Genomic DNA, 21,644 nt, shown 5'->3' with positions numbered 1-21,644 from the left:
AAATAGGATCTTGATTTGAAAGTCTATGATCTCCCATCACATACCCTGGGGGGTATTTGGGAAGTGTAATGGGGATCAGTCAGGCCTGAACTCAATTCCAGCTGGACCACTCACTTGCCTTCTGATGGGCGGCAGGTTGCTTAACCTCTCTGAGTGTTAGTTTTTCCATCTGTAAAATGGGACTTATGTTCCCAGTGATGGATTGTTGTGAAGGCTGGCTCAGCATTCAGCAGGCTTAGAGAAAGTGTTATTAATCAGACCTCTCAGTATTCATGAGCCACACCTCTGACTCAATCACTGTACATAGCCCTCATTCATTTGTTCATTCATTTAACAAATCTACCATATGATCCAGCAATCTCACGCCTGGGCATATATCCAGAGAAAACTCTAATTCGAAAAGATACATGCACCCCAATGTTCATGGTAGTACTATTCACAATAGCCAACATATGGAAGTAACCTAAATGTCCATCGACAGATGAATGGATAAAGATGTGGAATGCACACACACACACACACACACACACACACACACACACACACAATGGAATATTACTCAGCCATAAAAAAGAATGAAATAATGCCATTTGCAGCAACATGGATGGACCTAGAGATTATCATACTAAGTGAAGTAAGTCCAACAGAGAAAGACAAATATCATATCATACCACTTATATGTGGAAGCTAAGAAAATGATACAAATGAACTTATTTACAAAACAGAAATAGATTCACAGACATAAAGAACAAACTTATGGTTACCAAAGGGGAAAGGGGTGGAGAAGAATAAATTAAGAGTTTGGGATTAGCAGATACACACTACTATATATAAAATAGAAAAACAACAAGGACCTACTACTGTATAGCACAGGGAACTATAGTCAGTATCCTGTAATAACCTTTAATGGAAAAGAATCTGAAAAAGAGTATGTATATATCTATGTATATTTCAATAAAAAATTAAAAACAAACAAAACTTCGACAACAACCAAAACCTAACTGAGGGTGTCCTCCTACGAGCCAGTCACACGTGTGGTGTCAGGAGCACAGAGATGAGTAGATGCAGCCTTTGCTCCCCAAGTGCTGTCACAGAAATCCAGCTTCCCTCTCCAGGGGCTGGCTAGTCTTTCCCACGGAGAAATGTGGAAAGAGCTCAGGCTTCCAAGCTGGAGCCCTGCTCAGCTGCCTCCCGCCCGACCGTGGGGCTGAGAGCTCTGCTCCCTCACCCACGAATCAGAGGCCTCACTGTCGTTTGATCTGCCTTCACGGGCTTGCCGCCCAGCGGCAATGAAATGATATCTAACTCAGCACTTTGCAAACTCGAAAGCACTGTGTCCGCTGGAGGGAGCGTTATTTTTTTCTGGACATTAATCGTATGTCTTAGCCTTTATTGAGCACTGATCGTGGGTCAGGCCCTGTCCTTGGTGCTTCATTTGGATTCTCCTGATTTTTACCACATCTTATGAGGCGATGACTATGAGTGTCTCCAATGTACAGATGAGGATACTGAGGTCCACAGAGGTTCCCTGCAGTCCCGTGCCGGCCCTCAAGGACTTCAAGGAACAGGTTTTTCAAGCCAAGGGGTTAATGGTTGATAATGGCTCAATCCAGTGTCAGGGGGCCTGGCAGGACCAGAGAGGGGACACGCCCTGAACTACAGCCACAACCTTGGGGGTGGGAAGGAGGGTTTGGATTCTACACTAAGGAAGCAGTTTTTCAGGCTATAAGATTAAAAAAAAGAGGACTCACCCAGATGCAGTCTGAGCCAGTGAGCAAGCATGGATGACCAGTCTATGAGTTCCCAAACTGTCAAGAAGACAGACATTTACAGTAATTCATCAGAAGGTTAGGGAAAGCGAGGGATGCCATGTGGCTTATCCAGATCAATTTGGAGGAAGACACCTGCCAGTCTCTTGGAAATGCTTAACAAGCCCAGAGATATTTATTGCTCATGAAGCACTGTTTCAATGCTCATGGCTGACTCTGAGCATAGGCCATAGCTTCTAGCTGGGATCCAGTGTTCGCTAATAAAACAGCATCTACCAGAACCAACCTAACCTAATGACACCGGGGCTGCCACTGGAGCCTGGCTGCTTCCCAGGGTGGCCCTAGTGACCTGGAGGATCCCACTAAGCTCTCTGGGACTCCTGCATCAGTAGCAAACACCACCTAATTGACTTCTACTCACAAAGATGAAAAGCCATGGTCCGATCGACTAACAAGTACCACAGTGGCGCAAGGACGATGAATGGGCCAGAGGAAATACAACACAGAATCTATTGGGCAACTTATGCCAATTGCTGTGTTGAGCTGTTCAATGTACATTATTATCTCATGATGATATCATGAAGGAGATGTCATCATCCTCATTTTATACCAAAGAAAATTTTGGTTCAGAAAGCTTAGGTGACTTGCCGAAGGTCACGCTGTCAACAAGAGGTAAAGCTGGGATCTGAGCTGAGGTGTTCTTTTCCCCAGCCCTGCCCTGGATGCTGTAGAAGATCTTGGAGGGGCCTTGTGGCTCTAACATTCTACTGAACAATTGGGCCAATGAGGCAAAGGTACATTTTGTGAGAATTTCAGAAGCCTTGTGTATTAGTGTCCTGTAGCTGCTGTAACAGATTACCTCAGACAGTGTGGCTTAAAACAACAGAAATTTATTCTCTCACAGCTCTGGAGGCTGGAAGTCTGGAATCAAGGTGGCAGCTCCCTAAAAAGGTTCTAGGGGAGAATCCCATCTTACCTCCTATTATATCGCAGATTGTGACTGCATTTGGAAATAGAGGTCATTTAAATTGAAAGAAGTAATTAGGGTTAAATGAGGTCACCGGAGTGGGCCCTCATTCAGTATGACTGGTGTCCTTATAAAAGAGATTCAAACACAGACACACGCAGAAGGACAACCATGTGAGGGCACAGGGAGAAGATGGTCATCTACAAGCCAAGGGGAAAGGCCTCAGAAGAAACCTAGCCTGCTGACACGTTGATCTTGGACTTCCAACCTCCAGAGCTGTGAGAAGATAAATGTCTGTTGTGGAAGCCACCCAGTCTGTGGCACTTTGTTACGGTGGCCCTAGGAGACTAATACCATCAGTTAGATGCACTTGCATGAGTCTTGGCCTTGGAATGGAATTAGGCGGAGAGGCAGGTGGCAGCACAAAAGCCTTCATTCTGCAGGGCAGTGTGTTCCTGGAGCAGAGAACAGGACAAGTCTCTTCCATCACCATCTTCCTGACTGTGGCTCACCGTGGTTTTCTTGATGACCCAGTTCAGTGCGATTGCCCTGGAAGTCACTCCTGCTCCTTCAGCTGTTCCAACGACTGTGTATGCGTCTGGTTCCCTGATGAAATCGCTCTCTGCCTAAAGCAGCAGGAGGATTTTTGTCCCTCACCTGAGTACTGACTGGTACAGGGCTCCTGCCCCAATCTTCTCCACCAAGGCAGGTGCACAGTGATACCTAGGAACCATCACTGATTCCGCTCCTTTCCTCACCGGTCCCCATCCAGTCCGTCAGCAAATCTTGTCACTCCTACCTCCAAACACAGCCCTAGCCTGACCGCATCCCCCCGCCTCCCTGGCTACCCCCGAGCCTCACCATCACCGCCTCTGCCTGGTGACCAACCTGCTCCAACTCTTAGCCCCTGTAGTCCATTCTCCAAACAGTAGCCAGAGGGTTCTTTTTCTTTTCTGTGATACAAAGCACACTTTTTTGTTTCTTTTAAAATTTATACACAGGGACTTCCCTGGCGGTCCAGTGGTTAAGACTCTGTGCTTCCACTGCAGGGGGCACCGGTTCAATCCCTGGTCAGGGAACTAAGATCCCGCATGTCATAAAAAAAAAAAAATTAAAATTTATACAGAGAAAACTTTGCTTTTTAACGGGGTACAGTTCTACGAGCTGTGTAATCACCATCACTCTCAGAGCACAGAGAATAGTTCCATCATCCCCCCACATTCCCTCTATTTGTCCCTTTGTAGTGAAATCCTCCCATCTCTAACCCCTTGGCAACTACTGCTCTGTTCTCCATCCCCACAGCTTTGCTTTTTCCAGAAGGTCATATAAATGGAAGCATACAGCGTCTTCATCAGCTTGGGCTGCCATAGCAAGAATACCATAGACTGAGGGGATTAAACAACAAATTGTATTTTCTCACAGTTCTGGAAGCTAGAGTTCAAGATCAAGGTTCCAGCTGTGTGACCTTGTGGAAGTTACTGAGACTCTCTGTGCCCCAGCTTCCTCATCTACAAAATGGACCTGATGAGAGTTTCTCCCCTGTGGAGATGTTTCGAGGGTTAAGTTAGAATCGTCGCATGGCAGGGATGTAGTAAGAGCCCAGTCGATGTCAGCTTTAAGTGTTCATTGTACTGACCCATGAGAAGGTGCACTTCCTCTGCCCCTGACGTGTCTCTGTTCCGGGCATTCTCAGCACCCCCGATTGCTCTCACCTGACCTGTCCCTTTCTTCAAGGTCAAGTGCAGGTCCCACCTGGACACATGCTTGTTTGTGATGTGACCCTCCCATGGTGAGGCCAGAACTGGCCTGGGATTCCAATGTTGCAAGAGAGGGGTACAGATGCGCTGCTCTGGGGGCACCGGGAGAGGGCAGCTAAGGAAGTGCCCCGGGGTGTCACTCTGAGGTCTCCGGACAGAGGAACCCCGTGCAGGGGCAGGGAGAGCATTCCAGAAGAAGCGGGTCCTTGGCACATCTGAGCAGGGATTGGCGGAGCAGGTGAGAAGGGGAGGAGCCGATGCTGCTGAGGGAGGGGGTCAGAGGCCCAACCGGAGGGGCCTTTAATGCCAGCTGGGCCAGCTGAACAATGGCCCCCAGGGGCATCCGGCTCCTAATCCCTGGAACATCTGCATGTCGCTTTATATGGCAAAGGGACTTTGCAAATTTGATTACATTGACGATCTTGAGATGGGGAGATTATCCTCAATTATACAGGCAGACCCTAAATGTAATCACAGGTGCCCTTTGAAGAGGGAGGCTGAGGGAGATTTGACACATAAGAAGGCCATGTAACAAGGAAGTAAGATGCTACGTTGTTGGCTTTGAAGATGGAGGAAGGGGCCACCAGCCAAAAAAATGCAAGGAATACCAGCTCTGGAAGCTGGAAAAGGCAAGGAAACCTCTAGATGGGATGTGGTCCTGCTGACACCTTGATTTTGGCCCAGTGAGACTGATTTTGGACTTCTGACCTCCAGAATTGTAGGAAAATTAATTTCTGTTATTTTAAGCTACGCAGTTTTGGGTATTTTGTTTCAGCGGCCACAGGAATTTCCTACCTGGGCTAAAGAGATCTTAGCTTTCTTCCCCAGGGTCGCATACGCCAGTGAAGAGTGACACATTCAAGTGTCTTGGGAAAATCACACCATTACAGGATGGAGGAGATTCCCCTTTGGTGGCTGGGCAGGCGTGGAGGGTTCTGTATTCAGTAGGTGCTTACATCACCCCTGCACCCCCTCCCCAGGGAAGCTCCCTCAGTCCCCTACCAGCACCTACCAAAGCCAACTTTTCCCTCCCTGACCCATTCCTTGAGGTGTTCCCCCAGCCCCCAGCATCCCCATTTTCTGCCACACAAGCTCCTACGCATCCCTCAGAGCCCAGTATGAATGCCACTCCACCCCAAGCTATCAGTCCCATTTGAGGAGTCATCTCTCCTGGCCCTAGGAGTGCGTCTCCATATTTGCTGCACACTTACTGCGGGCCAGATGCTATTCTAAGTGCTTTGCATAGATCACTGGGTTGACTCAAATGAAACTGCCAATATCCAATTATTTCTGACTTGCAAAAATGTCAATTTAACACGATTCAACCTAAATACTTTGGGTAATCCTTTACAAACTGTATAAATTAGGTGCTATTTGCAAGTGAGGAAGCTGAAGCTTAGAAGATGAATTCCTGCAAAGTCACGAAGCTCACGTATTCGTTTCCTAAGGCTGCCGGAACACATACAGCAAACTGGGTGGTTTCACACAGCAGAATTTATTCTCTCTGGAGAATAAATTCTGGAGGCCAGAAGTCCGAAATCAGGGTGTTGGCAGGCTGGGCTCCCTCCGTAGGCCTTAGGAGACAGCCCTTCCGGCCTCTTCCAGCTTGTGGGGCGTCAGCAGCCCTCGGCTTCCTCGGCTTGTGGCTTCATCACTCCAATCTCTGCTTCATCCTCACATGGCTTTTACTTCTGTCTCGAATCTCCCTCCTATAAGGACACTTGTGGGATTTAGGCTCCATCTGGGTAATCTGGGACTATCTCATCTGGAGAGCCTTAACCTAATCACACCTACAAAGGCCCTTTGGCCAAATAAGGTAGCATTCAGAGGTTCCAGGGATTAGGACATGTTTTCGGGGCCACCATTCAGCCCACGACGTGCTCACAAGTGGTGTCATCGGGTGTGGGATGCCTGTACCTGCGCTCCCAGCCAGACACTGGTGCTGGGTTAGAACCCGCTCTGGCACCACTTCTCCACCGGCTCCAGCTGTGCTCACGGAGCAGCTGCTCAGCCCCTATATGTGGCTTGGCTGTGGTCCCAGACCCAGACCCGCATCATCTGACAGCCACCCGTCACTCTGCTGAGTGTCTCTCCCCCGGCTCCCTCCACGGGGCCCCAGGTACTTCGGAGGTTTTTCTTACTCCTGTCATTTTTCAAAAACAAACCAAAAGATAAACATTCACTGCTTCTTGTCAAAGAATTCTAAAAACCACGCGTGGGAGGATCCACGTTGACAGGTGTGTGAGTCTCTCGGCGGCACATACTTGAGGCAAGCAGTTCCCGGGCACAGCTGGGTGTGTGGGACACGAAGGGGAGGCCACTGAATCCTGACGTGGGGACCTCCCTTGTGAGGCGGGGTGCACAGCTCCCACGAAATCAACCTCGATCTGAGGCAGAGGTGGCCAGCTCAGCGAGAGAGACAGAGGTTCAAGGCGGCAAACCAGAGAAAGGACCAGCGCTGTTTCCTTCCTGACCTCACTGAATTCCCTCGGTGCTCCTCTGCAGAAAGTATTATGTATTATCCCCACTTTGAGGAAGAAGAAAGTCGTCCAGAGAAGGTAAGCAACTTGGTCAAGGTCACACAGCAGCAAGCAGTGAAAGTGGTTTTTGAACCCATATGCCTTTGATTCTTTTCTCTATGTTGGGGGGAACGGAAGAGGAGTGGACAGAGGTCTGGAAAAACTGGCATGGAGAAGGTGACAACTGTACAGAGCTAGAAGATTCAGACTGCTTGGGGCATGTGGGCTGGGGTGCAGCCCGTATTAGGAGTTTACCTCGAATCTGCTCAACATCCACACTCTTGGAGGAGGATCCTGTGAATTCTGCATGGTGGGCTGGCCTGGCTGAGGCTGGGGTCTCTCATCAGCTTCAAGTCCTGCGGTCCCCATCCTCCACCCTGTGTGCTACCCACGGTGTTCAGGCCTTGCAGACAGTAAAGGATGCCTTAACCGTAAAATCGGCATCTGGACTCCAGCTGCGAAAGAAAGGTCCTCCGTTATGGGTAATCGAGGTCTTTCCCCCGTCGCAGAGGGAAAGGCAGAGCCGGGTAGACAATTCCAAACCCTGGACAAGAAAGGACCAGGAAGGAAGGGTGTGGGCGAGGTAGGTTCAGCAGGCAGCACAGAGGATGGCCTCCTGCTAGTTTATTTGACACCACTCTGATGGCTCTTCCTTCAGCAAGGCTCTGTCCTGTGTGCTTTACAAAACTTAGCTCATTTGATCCTGTGAAGAGGGGCCATTATCAACCTATTTTACTGAGAAGAAACTGAGGCAGGCACACAGAAGTTATTTGCCTAAGATTATAAGTGGCCACACAGGGACCCAGGCAGCCTGGCCTCAGGGTCCCTGCTCTAAACTTTTGCTAAACTGCCTCCTCATTTTGTGACTTTTTTTCCCGGAGGCAGAGAAAGGTGGCATTACAAAATGGTCTATCTGTGCAATGGAATAGTGTTTGGCCTTAAAAAAGAAGGAAAATCGGGACTTCCCTGGTGGCGCAGTGGTTAAAAATCTGCCTGCCAGTGCAGGGGACACGGGTTAGAGCCCTGGTCCGGGAAGATCCCACATGTCGCGGAGCAACAAGCCCGTGTGCCACAACTACTGAGTCTGCGCTCTAGGGCCCGCGAGCCACAACTACTGAAGCCTGCGTGCCTAGAGCCTGTGCTCCACAACAAGAGAAGCCACCGCAATGAGAAGCCCGCGCACCGCAACGAAGAGTAGCCCCTGTTCGACGCCACTAGAGAAAGTCTGCGCACAGCAGCAAAGACCCAACACGGCCAAAAATAAATAAATAAACTTATTAAAAAAAAAAAAGAAGAAGGAAAATCGGACACAAGCTACAACATGGATGAACATTAAAGATGTTTTGTGAAATAAAATAAGCCAGTCACAAAGGACAAATCCTGTATGATTCCATTTATATGAGGTTCCTGGAGGAGACAAGTTCACAGAGACAGAAAAGCAGAATGGTGGTCCCAGGGGCTGGGGGAGGGAGTGTGGAGAGTGAGTGTTTAATGGGGATTGAGTTTCAGTTTGGGAAGATGAAAGAATTCTGGAGATGGATGGCAGTGATGATTGTACAACAATGTGAATGTACTTCACGCCACTTAAAATGGCAAATTCGACGTTGTATATATTTTATCTCAATTTTAAAAACAAGTGGAGTAAAAGTGACTACTATCCCCATTTTACAGATGAGCAAGTGGAGGCACAGAAGGGAAGGGGCAGAGTCAGAGCACAGCACCCTGCAGAGAACACCCAGGTCTGAGGAGGAGGAGGAGCCTGGGGAAGGAGGGGGAGTGGGGAGAGGGACAGAGTCAAAAGGCACAGAGAGCGGGAGACAGAGGTCCTGCTTCCCAACAACTCACAGTGCAGTCTCGACAACCGAGACCCCAGGAGCTCAGGGTAGATCAAAATGGGTGGGAGGGAGGGGCCGAAGGAATTTGGCTCTTGTGGAAAGGACCCAACATACACACAGGGAACATGTTTAGGATTCACCCAAAGGCAGGGAGGGATATTTATGTGTTTGCCCTTCATGTCATCGGATTGTCTTTTCTGATTCACAAAGCTCGGGGAGGGAGGGCTGGTGGGGGAAGAATGGAGAAGACCTTCACAATAGCTCAAGTACTGAAGAAGGCCATTGGGGGCAGGCATTTATCGCCCCCCCATTTCACCCCTCCCGCCCCACCTCCCGTCCTTTAATAAGATGGTAGGGGCTAGGTGGCCAGTTTTCTTTATTGTAAAGAAGGAGCCCAGGGGCACCTGGCATCATATTCCTGGGGAGGCCCCAAGGATGTCACCAAACAGCCACAGCCGAGGGCATCTGTTAGGTCAAGAGAAAGGAAAGCCGAGCCCCGCCGAGCACTGGGGCCCAGGGAGCGCTCAGAGGGTGAGGATGGGAGGGGTTGGCCAGGACCTCTGAGGCCCTGGGGAGGATACATCCAGTTCACGGAGTCCAGCTCCCCCAGCCCTGGGGCCCCTCCATGACCAGGGCTGACCCACGTCTCCAGCCTGTTGCCTGGCATCTCTCCCAGCATCCTCCACTGCAGGCTGGCTGGACAAGCCCCTCCCGCCCCCGGCCACTCCAGGGCTGACCGTCCCAGGTTCCTCTTGATGCTGTGCTCTTGACAGGCTGGTCCCTTGGCTGTTCCTGAATAACCACCCAACTGGGCTCAAATGATTCCTTTTCTGGCAACCCCACCCCAGGCCTATGTGTGGAGAGTTACACCCCAACTATTCACCCCTTCATTGGAGCGGGGACCCTTTATGAGGAGGGGCCCACATCCTTCATCTCTGGAATTTGTCAGGCCTGGTCCATGGCAGCTGTACAACCAACATCGACTGGATTAAAATGAAACCCACCGAATAGAAATGAAACTAATTAAAACAGGTCATAAATACACTCATAGGTGTATGTAATTAGTGAAAGTTGACACCCCCTCCCCAAATTTCCACTTCCCAACTAACCCCCAGAACTTGAGAATGTGACTTTATTTGGGAAAAGGGTCTTTGCAGATGGAATTATCTGGGTAGGCCCTAAATCCAATGACAGTGTCCTTATAAGAGACACTCAGAGGAGAGACAGAGGCAAGGCCATGCGGATGGCGGCAGAGACTGGAGTGATGCAGCCACAAGCCAAGAAGCACCTGAGTTTTGGAGGGAGCTTGGCCCTGCTGACACCTTGACTTTGGACTCCTGGTCTCTGAAACTGTGAGAGAACAAATTTTGGTTGTTTTAAGCCACCCGGTTTGTGGTACTTTGTTATGGCAGCCCCAGGAAAACTAATACAGGTGTGGTAGAAAGAACACGAGGTATTTGGATTCAGACAACACCTGCTCTGCCTCTTGCTCTCTTGGCCAGATTTCTTAAGCACTGTAAGTCTTAGTTTCCCTGGGTATTAAATGAGGATCCTAATTCCTATTTCTGACAGTCATTCCAATGAGTAAATTCATGGAACTTCTTGGTCAGCCATGACATGTAATCACTATTCAACAAACGTTCAATGGGTTTTTTTGTTTGTTTTTTTTTTAATTTATTTATTTTTGGCTGCATTGGGTCTTCATTGCGGTGTGCGGGTTTCTCATTGCAGTGGCTTCTCTGGTTGCGGAGCCCGGGCTGTAAGCCTGCGGGCTTCAGTAGTTGTGGCTCACGGGTTCTAGAGCGCAGGCTCACTAATTGTGGCACACGGGATTAGTGGCCCCACGGCATGTGGGATCTTCCCGGACCAGGGCTCGAATCCGTGTCCCCTGCATTGGCAGGCAGATTCTTAACCACTACGCCACCAGGGAAGCCCGTTCAATGGGTTTTTATTGTGGGCTGGCTCCAATACTGGGCTCTGAAGATTCTAGGTGAAGAAGTGACCTTGCCCTTCAGGAATTCACAGCCTGGAGAAGGAGACAGGATGCCAAATAAGTCATTACAGTGTAAGAGCAGGTGAGAGCTGGGATGGGGATGGGGGGCAAAAGAGATTGTGGGGGCAGAGGAGGGAAACTCCAACTCACTTGGGGACAGTCAGAGAAAAGATCAGAGAGGAGGTGGTAACTGATTTGGGTTTTGAAGGATGTGTAGGAGTTTACTAGGAGGAAATGAAAGAGAAGTGGATTTTGGGTAGAGGGAAGAGCATGAGCAAAGGCACAGAGGAATGGAAGAGAATGGCTTATGGTTGGAGGCAAGAAGGGTGAGGCTGGGGAGACAGGTGAGCTGACTGGGAAGCACCTGGTCTTCCAACTTGGGCCTGGATTTATCCTGACGTCAGTGGGGAGCTATTGAAGGGTTTGTGGCATGGGAGTGAGATGACCGGGTTTGTGTTTTGGAAAATCAGTCTGCCTGCGGGGTGGAGGATGGAGGGAAGTGATGGGGGAGACCAGGAGACCAGTGGGGAAGGGAGGTGGGGGCCAGTGTGGCCATGGTACCTGCCCGAAACACTTCAAAATCTCACATCCAACCATGCGCTCCTCGTCTTGGGGGATAATTTTTAGGCTGTGACCTCCCAGGTCCCACCTCTGTCCCAGAGACAGTCCCCTTGCCAACTTGGGTTTTTTTCTCTTCCAGGGAGATGCAGTCTCCCTGAAGAGGTTCATTATTACAAGCACATCAAATCCTTTCTTTCTGCACAATTTTGTACACATTTGCGGTCCTGCTGGATATACAATTGTGTATCCTCTTTCACTTAGCATCGCATTCTTCCAAGTTAGTACAAACTCTGTAAACATTTTTCTATCAAGCTGATATGCCATTGTTTACTCAATCAATCCCCTATGGTTAGACATTTAAGCTATCTCCAATTTATTTTTTACCATGATTTTTTTAAATGCTGTAATAACATCTTTGAACAAAAAATTTGACCACTTCTCTGATTATTTCCTTAGGAGGGATGTTTAGAAGTTGAATCACTGAATGGAATGGCATGTGTCTTTTGGCAGCTCTTGGGAAACACTATCATATTACTTTCCAAAAGGGGCCATAAGCGTTATATGAAAGTGACTGTTCCAACATCATTGCCAGCGTTGACGATTACCACTAAAAAACAAAACCAAAAATCTTTCACTAATTTGAAGGACAAGAAATGGTATCCTGTGTCTGTTTGTATTTGTCTGACCACCAGAGGGATGAACACATTTCCAGGCTTGTTAACTAGCGACATGTCCTCCTGTGGGTGACATTTCCCCCCGCCCCCCCGTTGCCTGTTCATACTCTTTGCTTCTGACCTCTTATAAGCACAGCAGCAGCCTGGCAGCTCCCAGCCACAGGCAGGGGCAAGAGTCCTGGAGGGGAAATTCTAGAAAGGACAATGAACCAAACCAGAGCAAAAGTCCCTGTTTTGTTAGGATGGAATTGCACAGCTGGTCCCATATGTGACAGAGCTCTGGGCAGTGTGGGGACTGCCAGTGGCTCCCCCAGCCTCTCCTGTCTTCTTGTTCTGTGCTACAGCCTGGGGTCGAGAGCAGACAGTGGGCTTGTACTGGATTGAGTAGCATTCCCCAAAATTCCCGTTTACTCGGATCCTCAGAATGTGACCTTATTTGGAAATATGGTCTTTGCGATGTCATTAGTTAGGATGAGATGATGCAGAGTAGGATGGGCCCTAATCCCATATCTTATAAAAGGAGAAGAGACATAGACTCAGACACAGAGGAGAAGCCATGTGATGACGGAGACGGGATTAGAGTGACACGGCCACAGCCAAGGAGCCACCGGAAGCTGGAAGAGACTCTGCAACACCTTGACCTCAGACTTCTGACCTCCAGGACTGTACGAGAATACAGCTCTGTTGTTTCAAGCCAGCCAGTGGTGGTAATTTGTTCCAGCAGCTGCAGGAAAGTAACACAGGGCTTATGGCGGGACAGGGACAGCTGGCAGGGTGACAGGCGGGCCGTGGGCCAGGTCACTGAGCGGCACCAGCTCTGTGCTCTGCTCAGAGGCTGCGCCCAGGTGGATGGCCGGAGAGGTCCCAGCGTGGACGTCAGGGAGCTGGGCTCAGTGCCAGCCCTGCCACTTGGCGTTGACTAACTCTGGGCTGGTTACGGAGCCACTCCGCTGTTCAGTTTCCTCTTCCGTAAACTGAGGACACTCACAAGTCCACCGCAGGACGATTGTAAGGATTAGAGGCGATGATGAACTAAACAACACCGGCCTGACACACGCAGTTGCCCAGAAAATGTTATCCCTTTTCCTCCTTTGCTGCTTTAAGCCTTGGTCCTGGCATCAGACCGCCTGGGTTCAGACTCCAGCTCTCCACATCCTCAGCTCCATGACTTGGCAAGTCCCTAACTTCCTACGCCTCAGTTTCCTCATCTGTAAAAGGCGGCTATTACTAGATCAAACGAGGGGTTGCATGCAAAGCCCTTAGCATGTTCCCGGGCTCCCAGGAAGGGCTCCGCAGAAAGCAGCTGTCATTCATGCATAGGAAGGGCTATATGGTGAAGCACTATAGTCTGGTAACTCCTCTCTCCTCAGTGCTGGTCCAAGATCCAGCGGTATGGGCACCATCGGGGAGCTGGTTAGAAAGGCAGACTCTGGCCCTCCCCGAGCTGCTGCTGAACCAGAATCTCATTTAACCAGCCCCAGGGAGCTGCCTGCACAGCAAAGTGTGAGAAGCTTGACTGAAACGCAGTGTTTCCCAAACTTGCACCCCAGAAATGGGCTGTGACTGCACGTTCCCAGACCCTCATCCTGGACCAGGGGATTCCGACTCTTGCGGGGGCAGACCTGGGAAATGCCTTGCAACTAACCTTTCCTGGCGATGGGGGGGGCCCCCACCTGAGCAGGTGGGGCTCTCCTGAGGGGGGAGCTGGACAGCCTGACTCGGGAAGGGGAGGCAGGCATTTGCTGAGCCCACTGGTCCTGGGGTTGGTGGGCCCAGTGGCCTGGGGTGAGGCCTACAAAGCTCGAATGAGGGGACAGATGGCAAAATGCGTAGCACACAATTGGAGTAAGGAGTGTTCAAAAGATAACTGTTAGGTGAATGAATGAATGAATGAATGAGCAGGTAGCACCAACACACTGGAAAAGAAAGGAAACCACTCAGGAGTTTTGCAAGAGTGTTCCGGGGCCCCGGGGCAAGGCTGCACTTTGTTCTCCTGCCTGCATTTCATACCTGCATTTAGTTCACATGTACTTGAGGACCCAACACACACAGGGACTCAGTAGCGGGGAAACCTGGCATCTCATTCAAGCACCTTCCTCCCCACACGGCCCTCTCCAGGGTGGGTAATGGGCCACCCCGTTGTATGACCTTCATAGCATTTACCATTCTCTGAAAATACCTTGCTAGCTGTTTGCCTACTTGCCTCCTTCCACTACATCGTAACCTCCAGGAGGTCCACGTCCTGGTTACCAGGCTGGGTCTGCAGTGTCTGGCCACTTCAAATCTCTCTTTGGTTCTGCCGTCACGTCGCCTCCTCCTTTTGTGTCAAATCTGCCTCTGCCTCCTTCTTATAAAGACCCTTGTGATGATGCTTAGGACCCAGCCAGATAATCCAGGATAAACTCCCCATCTCAACATCCATAACTTTAATCAACCTGCAAAGTCCCTTCTGCTGTATAACGTGGCATTTACAGGGTCCGGGGGTGAGGACCTGGAGATCTTGGGGGCATGGTTGAGCTGACCCCAGGGCTTCACAGAAGGCATCTGTGCAGGGGGGCCTTCTGGAAGCCAGGGCCCGACAGGGTGTTGTCAGCAGCTATCGGCTCCAGTGACTCGGGCAGTGGGGATGGGCAGGCTCCAAAGAAGCCACACAAGTGGGCACAGAATGACTGCAGGCCTGTGTCTGCCATGGCCAAGGTCATTTCACAGCTGAGAGTGAGCTCCAGCTCCACCAGCTACGGGAGACTGTCCTGCCTTCTCTGCAGCAGCCCCGACACACGTGCTGGGGGAGCCGGACACAGCTCCCAGGACGCAGAAGCCTGCAAGCGGGGAGAGGAACGGTGGGAGAGCCGGGGGGCACGGCTCCGCACCCGAGAACCTGGGCAGAGAATTTGTAAATTAGATGTCAGATTGAAGCCTTGAGAGCCGACGGGACTGGCCCTTTAACAGCTGGATAATGGCACATGGAACATCCTCCAAGAGTGACTGGGGAAACTGCGGGATCTGCCAGGATCTCTTCTGGGGACCAGGCTGAAAGGGGCAGACACGAGAAAGCAAACACTCTTCCGCTTCCATTGCCCTTCGCGGAGCCTCTTGTTCAATAAACTAGTTTCGCTGTCATCCTCCCTCCTGGGAGGGCTCAGGTGGCCTCGCTTTAAGAAAACCTGGTAGGACAGCACCAAGCCCCATAAAGGAGTGAGAAATCCTGAGGAATCTTCCTTTCCAGCCTGGGCTTCCACTACAAGCAAGCTGTGCTTTGAAAATCTGCTCTAATGAACGACAGCAGCAAGGGGACTGATCCTCACAACGTTTATCACAATGAGTCTTGTACACAGGAGGGTCTACTTGCGCCACCGGCAATGAACGTGCTGCTCAAACAGCTGGACCTTGGGCGAATGTGTCCGTTTCTAGAAGGCTCTTGGTATTTTGACCTAGAAGCTTGGGCCTCTGCTGGAGGTCTTTCTAGACCCCAACCATCCTTTTCACACTGCCTGTGTGCAAGATGTCGGGGAAGCAGAGACTAATTTCCTCTGCCTGCCACATTCTGGAGCCCACGTGTCCCGGCACATTCATATCCATCACCGTGAACAGGGATGAACAGGTGCCAGGCACAGAGCCAAGGGCAGCTGTAACAGTGGACGGTCTCAGCCCCTGCTATGGTGGGTGAGACAGGCACGAAAACCAGGGAGCACAGTCCCTGATGGAGGGAAGGGCGCCAGGAGTGATAACAGCACATCTGCATACCTGGATCAGGTGAGCTTGTGAATGACCATCCCACACCCACTTTGTACCTGCCCCATGAGGTAGGTGTATGACGTACCCAGGGTATGAACGAGGAAACTGAAGCCAGGAGGAACTTGCCTCTGACCACCCAGCGAGGATGGAGGTGACTGGGATATGGACTTGAGTGGACAAGTGGTCACAACCATGACTGCTATACTGTGCTGTCTCATAGGCAACTGTCCGCTGGGTAGGGATGGGGAAGGTTTATTGCAGGAGCTGAATTGTGGGGTAGGAGCTGAGGGGAAGCAGAGAGTAGGGGAGGAAGGCAGGGATGCCTGGGCAGGAGGTGACGGTGATGGTATTGCCATATGAGAGTATGGGTGGTCCGGGGGTGGTCTGTGAGCAGTCCATGGGTGGCCCATGGGTGGCCCATGAGCAGTTGACAACTGCTGGGATTGTCTGCGTGGAGGGAGCTGGGTGTGGGGAGCCAGGTGGAGCCCGGCACAGGTGTAGTGGAGTTTGAGTGACGAGCTTCTGCTTCCTGTTCAGTCACCTGCTACTGTCGTGGACCTTGGGGGCGATGTGGGAACACCCTGTGTGCATCCTGAGCCTCCTCTGGATCCCCCATCCATCACCTTGACCAGCTGAGAGGCCAGGGCCCTGTTCTGAGACCTGAGCATCGTCTCGGTCACTACCACTGTCTCCAGGAAGGGCCCAGTGTCTCTGGCTTGCCCCAGGCCACCACCTCCATCCCTCAAGCCCTGAAAGTAGCCAGGCCAGTGAGGGGAGCTGGTCTCTGATGGGTGCAGCTGGATTGGAGCCCAGCTTCCCTTGATCTTGTTTGTACAGGCGGGAGGTCTGTTTGGAAAGCTTGGGTTCCATCAGTGTCTCCTCTGGGGGATTCACAGGAAATACAAGGAGGGCACTGGAAGGCTCCATTCAATGGCAAGCAGAGGGGGCATCTGGCTGCGACAGGCAGAGATTGGGACTTAGTCTTTGTATTCAGGGAGATTGAGCCCCAGAGCCTCATGGCAACCAAGGCTGGAAAATCAGGGTGGGAAAGAGAAAAAGGGTTCTAGAAGAGTTTGGAGCAGGGCCGGACATTCGCTCCTCTGGCTTTGTAAGCAGTCAATTCCTTGTCTTTTCTGCTTGAAATAACTAGAGAGGTTTCTGTTTTCCTGACGGAACTGCCTAGGGCCTCACGTATAATATATAATGAACAATGGTTTTGCCTTCCTGTCTCTTGCAACTGCTTTGTTGCTGTGATCTTCAAGGTGACCCGTCTCCTGTGCATCCATCACACCCACTTCAGATCCCGCCTTCTCTGGGGAGCCTCACTCAGACCACTGCAGCCCATAGTGCTTGCTCCCTTCTACCAAATCATTCATTCATTCATTCACTCATTCGTTCATGAGTGTCTATTGAGGGTCTGCTCTGTGCCAGAAAAAAACAGGTCCTCCCCAGCACTAATCACTTCCATCCTACTCAAATCGACGATGCTGAATTTTACCTGCCCCTGGAAAACAGCGAAGATTTAGAAACCCTCTCACCCTTTTGTGTTCTGCAAAGACGGCTCACTGCAAAGCACCAACCTTCCCCAGGTGACTCGGTTGCAACTCACAGATCCTCCCCGCCGCCCCCCCAGTTTACCTGTGACAAGGTCAGACCCTCCAAATTATCATCCTTTGCTCATGAAAGATTAGCTGAGGAATTCCCTGGTGGTCCAGTGGTTAGGACTCTGCACTTCCACTGCAGGGGGCATGGGTTCGATCCCCGGTCGGGGAACTAAGATCCCGCATGCCGCGTGGCATGGCCAAAAAAATAAAAAATAAAAAGATCAGCTGAACTGTTTGTCCCCACTGACCAACCTGGACAGGCCCATGTTTGGTCATCTGACTTCACCAAACCTTAGTGAATCTTCTCCCCTCCCCCAAGGCTCCTGAAGTCTGGCTGCCCTTGGCCTGGGCCAGCATACTACACCTCTTAACGGCCTCCCAAGGACACTTGGCTGATGGCAGGAAAGACGCCCTCTGATCTACTGCCCATCACTCTACCTCCACTCCGTCCACCAGGCTCTTCCTTGTCATGTTGGCACCTCCCTGTGGAGGAAGGGCCCTTCCCCTGCCTGGCCCTGGGAGGCTTGCTCAGCTCGTGATCCCAGCCTTTACCCTAATGTGATTGTCCCTCCCCACTCTTGCAAAGATCCTGTCTGGAAAAGTCTCTCCTTACCTAAGTCCAGATTGGTTTGTTTGTTTTTTATATGTGCTTGTCTCTTTTTTTTCAATTGTAGTAAAAACACATAACATAAAATTTACCATCTTCACCATTTCTAAGTGTACGGTTCAGTTGTGTTCATCGTTATGCTACCTCAACCACCATCCATCTCCAGAACTTTTTCATCTTGCAAAACTGAAACTCTGTCCTCATTAAACCACTTCCCATCCTTCCCTCCCTCAGCCCCTGATAACTACCATTCTACTTTCTGTCTCTATGAACTTGTCTCCTCTAAGTACCCATATTAGTGGAAGTCTACAGTATTTGTCCTTTCGTGCTGGCTTATTTCACTGAGCATAATGTCCTCGAACGTCCATCCATGTTGTAGCATGTACCAGGATTTCCTTCCTTTTTAGGGCTGAATAATATTCCATTGAATAGACAGATCTAGACCACATTTTGTTGATTCATTCTTCTGTTGATGGACACTTGGGTTGTTTCCACCTCTTAGCCCTTGTGAATAATGCTGCTGTGAACGTGGATGTGCAAATACCTTGTCTACTTTCAATTCTTTTGGATATATACCCACAAGTGGGTTTGCTGGGTCAATTTTTAATTTTTTAAAAATTAATTTTAAAAATCTAATTTAAAAAATTTTAATTTTTAAATTTAAATTAAAAAAAATTTTGAGGAGCCTCTATGTTGTTTTCTATCGTGGTTGCTCCATTTTACATTCCCACCCACACTGCACAAGGGTTTCAATTTTTTCACATCCTTACCAACATTTGTTATTTTCTTTTTTTTTTTGATAGTAGCTATCCTAATGGATATAAGGTCAGATTTGTTTTCTACTTGACAAAATCAAGCAACTTACTATGCTCCAAGTGCCAGGGGATGCACTCGGGTGGCTGGAGGATGAGAAGGTAAACACTGCACTGGGTGTCACTGCGAAGGTCTGTGCCCTGCAGAGGCCTCAGCAGGTGAGTGATGGCGTCAGGGGCTGTGAGGTGCCACTACACGTCCACTCCAAGGAGGGCACGAACTAGCGAGAGATGGACACTCAGACCAACTCAAAGACCCTCCAGACTGTGAGAATGAAAGCATAAAGGCTAAAGAAGCACGGTCTGGAGGCCCATGACACAGATGATGGAATTCTAGACCATTCACTCTGAAGGGGCTTTGGGGATCATTTCATCCTTCCTCTTTGGTGCAGCTGGTCTGGTTGGCCCTGTTTGCCTGGAGCACAGTGTTGGGGGAACCCTGAAGTCGGTGTGAGCTCGGTGAGCTGGGATCTGTCCACCAGCGCAGGTGCAGGCAGGCAAGCAGCTACAAACATGCTGGCATGGCCCCTGGCACACGCCTGGGAACAGGGCTCCTCCCCACCGGCACCTGGCTGGCCCGGCCCTGTGGTTTGGCCCAAGCCCACAGCCCTCGGATTCCCATACCAGCTCTTCCTCTGCAATGAAAACCATCACCAGCCCCTGCAAGAGGACTGTAAGATCTTAAAACCACAGAGCTGGAGGGAAACTTAGATTTTAGTCTGCCATTTCCCAAAGTGATGATTTCATAGAAATCAGTGGCTAAAAAATAAAAAATAAGAAAAATTAAAAATAAAAATGCCAGGTAACATTTATTTTTGAGCACTGCCTGGGTGCCAGGCACTGTGCTGGGCACCCTGGACCCAGCACTTCTCTTGAGGTGGCCAGCTTAGCCCATAAGAAATGCTGAGATTCCAATAACAGATTCCCTCTTTCCTTTGGCCGCCAGGAATCTCATGGCTGAAGGCAATTCTCACGTGCGTAAATTGGCAGGACTGTATGCGTACTGAGAGTTTGCTAGGGCTACCATAACAAAGTACCACCACCAAGGAGCTTAACAGACATTTGTTGCCTCAAAAGTCTGGAGGCTAGAGTCAAAATCAAGGTGATGGCAGGACTATGGCCCATCTGAAGGTACTAAGGAGGAATCTGGTCCAGATCTCTCTCCTGTTTTCTTGGTTGTGGCAACAGAACTGTAATCGTCACATGGCATTCTTCCTGTGTGTCTGTGTTCAAATTTCTCCTTTTATAAGGATACCAGTCATATTGGATTAGGGCCCACCCTACTCCAGGATGATCTAATTTAACTTGACTGATTATATCTGAATGACCCCATTTCCAAATAGGATCACGTTCTGAGATCCTGGGGGTTAGGACTTCAGCATAAGAATTTTGGCAGGATGTGGCTGTCTTCTTGCTATGTCCTTACATGGCCTTTCCATGGAGAGAGAAATCTCTGGTGTCTCTTCTCTTGAGGATACCAATCCTATTGGATCAGGGCCCCTCCCTGGTGACCTTACTTAACCTTAATCATCTCATTAGAGGCCCCATCCCCCAATACAGCCATACTGGGGGTCAGGGCTTCGCCATATGAATTGGGGAGGGGGACGTGGACATTCAGTCCATAACACCCCTGAACAGTGTACATTGTATGTTATATACACACCCCCGTTTCACCTCACCCCTGCCTCTGTGTTCTCTTTGTCTCAGTCTCCTTGTATACTTTAGAAATATAAAAGTTTATTTATATTTCTATAGTCTTCTTGGAGCAAGGCAAGTCTTAATAAAGAACAAAATAATGGAACCGTGCAGGGGCCAGGTGGCAGGAACTGCGGTGACACTCCCAGCAGTAACCCCAAGGCCAGCAGTTTGCAAGCTGTTCTCCTTGGAGTCCCCGGGGGGCCTCATGGAGCCTCCTCGGGGTCAAGGCTGGTGGGCAATAGAGGGATGAGGGGCCGTGTACACAAGCCTCTGGCCCCATCCTCTGTGAATCGGTTTCTTCTGCTCTGTGGGTTGGGCTTTCACCTGCCACGTGACGGATTAAAGATCCTATGGCCACGACTGTTTGGGAAACCCTGAGGCCAAACCAGCCCCAACAGGTCAGCCGGCGGGAAGCAGACTCTATTCTCAAAGCCGATGGTCCATTCTCTCTTTTTTCCTACAGTTGAAGGGTCAGGCTGTCTACTGCCAAGGGCCCTGATAAAATCACTTGGTAATTGGAGAATCTCAGTGACCAAAAGTAAAATGACCAAGTTCCTTTAGCAGTCAGACTTGTCTGTCAGTGGCCTTGCTGCTGTGGTCTCTCAGAATCATAGGCAGATTCATGAACTGGGTAACTCAGCACACTTCTGGTGGCAGCCCCTGGGGGCACGGGCACAGCTGCCTCTGCCAGGTCACCCAGCAGGATTCCTGGCCACCCCTCCATGCCAGGGACTCCACCCCCTCCTGTTTCTTGCGCTATGTTACGGGCTGAATTATGATCTGCCCCCCACCAGATTCATATGTTGAAGTCCTAACCTCTAGGACCTCAGAATGTGACTGTATTTGGATACAGTCTTTAAAGAGGCCATTAAGGTAAAATGAGGTCATATGGGTGGGCCCTGATCCAATAGGACTTGTGTCCTTAGGAGAAGAGATTAGGAGACAGACACACACAGGGGGTGACCTTGCGATGACACAGGGAAAAGACGGCGGTCTACAAGCCAAGGAGACAGGCCTCAGAAGGAACCAACCCTACCAAGACCTTGATCTCAGGCTTCCAGTCTCCAGAACTGGAAGAAAATTAATTTCTGTTGTTTCAGCCGCCCAGTCTGC

At 50.1% G+C, this 21,644-nt stretch overlaps 1 non-coding gene across 1 annotated transcript; it reads left to right on the top strand.

Annotated features, from left to right (window-relative positions):
• Positions 1–17,510: 17,510 nt before the first annotated feature.
• Positions 17,511–17,583, top strand: TRNAG-UCC (transfer RNA glycine (anticodon UCC)). The gene has a single exon. It is a non-coding gene; the product is annotated as a tRNA-Gly (tRNA).
• The last annotated feature ends 4,061 nt before the right edge of the window (positions 17,584–21,644 follow it).

The sequence above is a fragment of the Eschrichtius robustus genome, chromosome 4 (assembly GCF_028021215.1).
Source record: "Eschrichtius robustus isolate mEscRob2 chromosome 4, mEscRob2.pri, whole genome shotgun sequence".
NCBI classification, from domain to species: Eukaryota; Metazoa; Chordata; class Mammalia; order Artiodactyla; family Eschrichtiidae; genus Eschrichtius; species Eschrichtius robustus.
The sequence above is the reverse complement of the archived record's forward strand: the minus strand, read 5'-3'. Positions and strand labels throughout refer to the sequence as shown.